This window comes from Silurus meridionalis, chromosome 23 (assembly GCF_014805685.1).
Source record: "Silurus meridionalis isolate SWU-2019-XX chromosome 23, ASM1480568v1, whole genome shotgun sequence".
NCBI lineage: Eukaryota > Metazoa > Chordata > Actinopteri > Siluriformes > Siluridae > Silurus > Silurus meridionalis.
Window position 1 is genome coordinate 13,847,462 of NC_060906.1, and position 2,994 is coordinate 13,850,455.

A 2,994-nucleotide genomic window follows, 5' to 3' on the forward strand; every position below is an offset into this window, starting at 1 on the left:
ACATGGTAGTGAAGTATGGAAAAGAAGCCATTTTGGTTCATTAGGCTTATTGACTGCTTGCACAAAGGGGAGAGAATAGCTCAATGTGTTAAGGCATTGGTTTATCTATCAGCAGGTCCCCATAAGGTTGTTGGTTCAGGCACATACAAGGGTAAAAATGGTTTTTTTTTTTTATCTAGTAGTTTGTCTACTTTGTGACTTTAAACTGTAAATCTATTTGATAATTAAAAAGACCTGTTTAAAAGATTGCTTTTTTATTTGTCATTTTTGAAAAACTTGTTTGGCCTTCTTTTAATATGAGTTACATGGTAGTGAAGTATGGAAAAGAAGCCATGTTGGTTCATTAAGCTTATTGACTATTATTGAATAGCTCAATGTGTTAAGGCATTGGTTTATATATCAGCAGGTCCCCAAAAGGTTGTGGGTTCAAGCCCTGACACAGACAAGGTAATAAAAAAATATATATTTTTTTTTCTAATAGTTTGTCTACTTTGTGACATTAATCTGTAAATCTATTTGATAATTGAAAAAAAGACCTGTTTAAAAGATTGCTTTTTTCTTTGTCTTTTTTGAAAGACTTGTTTGGCCTTCTTTTAAAGGTAGGCATGGTTATTTCTCTTGTAAAGCTTTTTTAAGTGTATTGTATTAAATTGACTTGTAATTGTATTTTTTAAGTGTGATCCAACAAAATATAATATTATTTTGGGAGCTGTCCTTGAGCCCGGGCACTGGACATTGGCTGTAAGAGGACTGCTCGTTTTTTTTGATAACCTTTGATAAGAATTTAAATATATCCAATAGATGTGAAAGAATATATGATTAATAACAATTTCTATAGGCAATCTTTCCATCTGAAAGAAGAAGCCTTATATTGGATCCCCTGGGAAATTATTCGAAAAAACTTCAACAGTGTTTGCAGTCCACAAGGTAACCACTGAATTTACCTGAGACAACTGGGCAAGAGCATCTCCAAAACTATAGCTCTTGTGGGGTTTACTAGTCTGCAGTGGCAGTATCTATCAAAAGTGGTCCAACGAAGGAACAGTGATGAACTTGCGTCTCATTGGCTGCTTGATTAAAGACTGACCTGTGTGGTCCGATCCAACAGACGAGCTACTGTAGCTCAAATTGCTGAAGAAGTTCATGCTGTTTACGGCTGTTTTAGCAGCAAAAGGGGGACCAATATGTGTAAACATGTAATTGGCATATTTTTACTTTTCTTATACCTTTTAGGGCCTTCATCAGAAAACAAGGCTGCCATGTATTCAGATGGGCATCCAGCACAGATGCACACTGTTGTCAGAAAGATGCCACCTCATGTGGGATATTTGTCCTGAAAGTAAGTTTATGTTTTTGTCATTTCGTTTGTCATTTCAGTCATTCTATGTCTACCGTATTATTATTTAAACAATGTTTTGATGTCACACATTCTTTGGTTTCTATTTTATTAACAGTTTGGTGGTCTATATTTTAATTATTTTCTAAACACTGATAAGATTGCAATGACCCTGCTAAAGAGACTGGTACTTTTCTTTTATTCTATGGTTTTAACTTATGTAATACATTATTTAAATGATTAACACATGCATGCAATTATTGACAAGTTGTATTGTTTTTAATGGTGACCAGATGACCTAACTGAGCTGTGCCACAACTGTGGGGAGAAGAGCAATGGGCAAAAGAAGACAGTGAGGAAAAAAAATGAACAACCCCTATCATCTACTTGGGTAAAATGCTGTTAAAATAAGGCAGTTCATGACAGTGTTCTGACCATTTTTAACCCCTTGTACATAGCATCTGTCTTAAAATAGAATATGGTGTATGTGGATCCCAGCTCAGATGTTTCAGATATTTACCTTGAAATGTTTACTTTGTTGTTACAGATTCAGTGTGACGTGTGTGACCGGTGGTTTCATATGCAGTGTGTTCAGGAGAGCGATCCCATCAAGTCCTACAGCTGTGCGGCGTGCACATTTTAAAATTCTCCTTCCTTCCCGTTATGATTTGCTATTAATATTTTAGTATTAAAGTTACCATTAAAACAAATAAGTTGTAAAAATGTGTCATTATTATGATTATCATTTTTAGCACAAGAGTATTAAAGTACACAGAGTACACACTATACAAGAGTATTAAATGGGATGTATGTTTTACATTTGTGGTTAAAATTAGTGGTTAAGCTTAGTGTAAGCTTGTCACTGTTGACTTGAGACCCGAATATTTTTTCAGGATATAATACAGAGAGTGTTAGGCATCACCAGAGTGAATATGAAGAACATTCAAGTTAATGCATGTGAGATATAGGGAGGTAACGTATTTTAATAGCCTTTATTAATGCCTTATCGAATTTGGTGACCCTGCTGTAAGTTTGTCACTGTTGACTTGAGACCCGAATTATTTTAGGATATAATACAGAGTGTTAGGCATCACCAGAGTGAATATGGAGAACATTTTAATCATTGCATGTAAAATAGAGGAAGGTAACGGATTTCGATAACCTGTAATAGTGCCTTATCAAATTTGGTGACCCTGCTGTGTAAGTTTGTAACTGTTCACTTTTCAGGATGTAAGAGAGAGAGAGAGGGTTCGGTATCACTAGAATGAATATGGAGAACAATAACAAATTTCAGTCTTTTATTCAGCACTTTATTACCGAATAAAAATAACTCCATACATTATATATATATATATATATATATATATATATATATATATATATATATATATATATATACAGTGGAACCTCGGGTTACGAACGCCCCTGGATACGTAAAATTCAGTTTAAGAGTCGCAATTCATAAAAAATGTTGCCTCTAGTTACAAGAAATTTTTTAGGATACGAGCGTTGCGCACAGAAAAATCGCAGGCAGGTTAGTTATTTTACGTATCACCACATGCTCTCGCTGCGCTCTCGTGCAGCACATACACATCCGCTCGTCGCTCTAACAGTGTGGAATTACTGAACTTTAAATACTGTACGTATTCCTATCACCA

At 34.9% G+C, this 2,994-nt stretch overlaps 1 long non-coding RNA gene across 3 annotated transcripts; it reads left to right on the top strand.

The window, feature by feature from the left end:
- Positions 1 to 600: 600 nt before the first annotated feature.
- LOC124377286 lies at positions 601 to 2,046 on the top strand. 3 transcript variants are annotated; one of them, XR_006924085.1, is made up of 4 exons: positions 601 to 927; positions 1,234 to 1,339; positions 1,630 to 1,727; positions 1,884 to 2,046. It is a non-coding gene; the product is annotated as an uncharacterized LOC124377286 (long non-coding RNA). The 3 variants fall into 3 exon arrangements; XR_006924084.1 differs by having other exon boundaries at positions 601 to 1,339; XR_006924083.1 differs by lacking the exons at positions 601 to 927; positions 1,234 to 1,339 and having other exon boundaries at positions 1,508 to 1,727.
- The last annotated feature ends 948 nt before the right edge of the window (positions 2,047 to 2,994 follow it).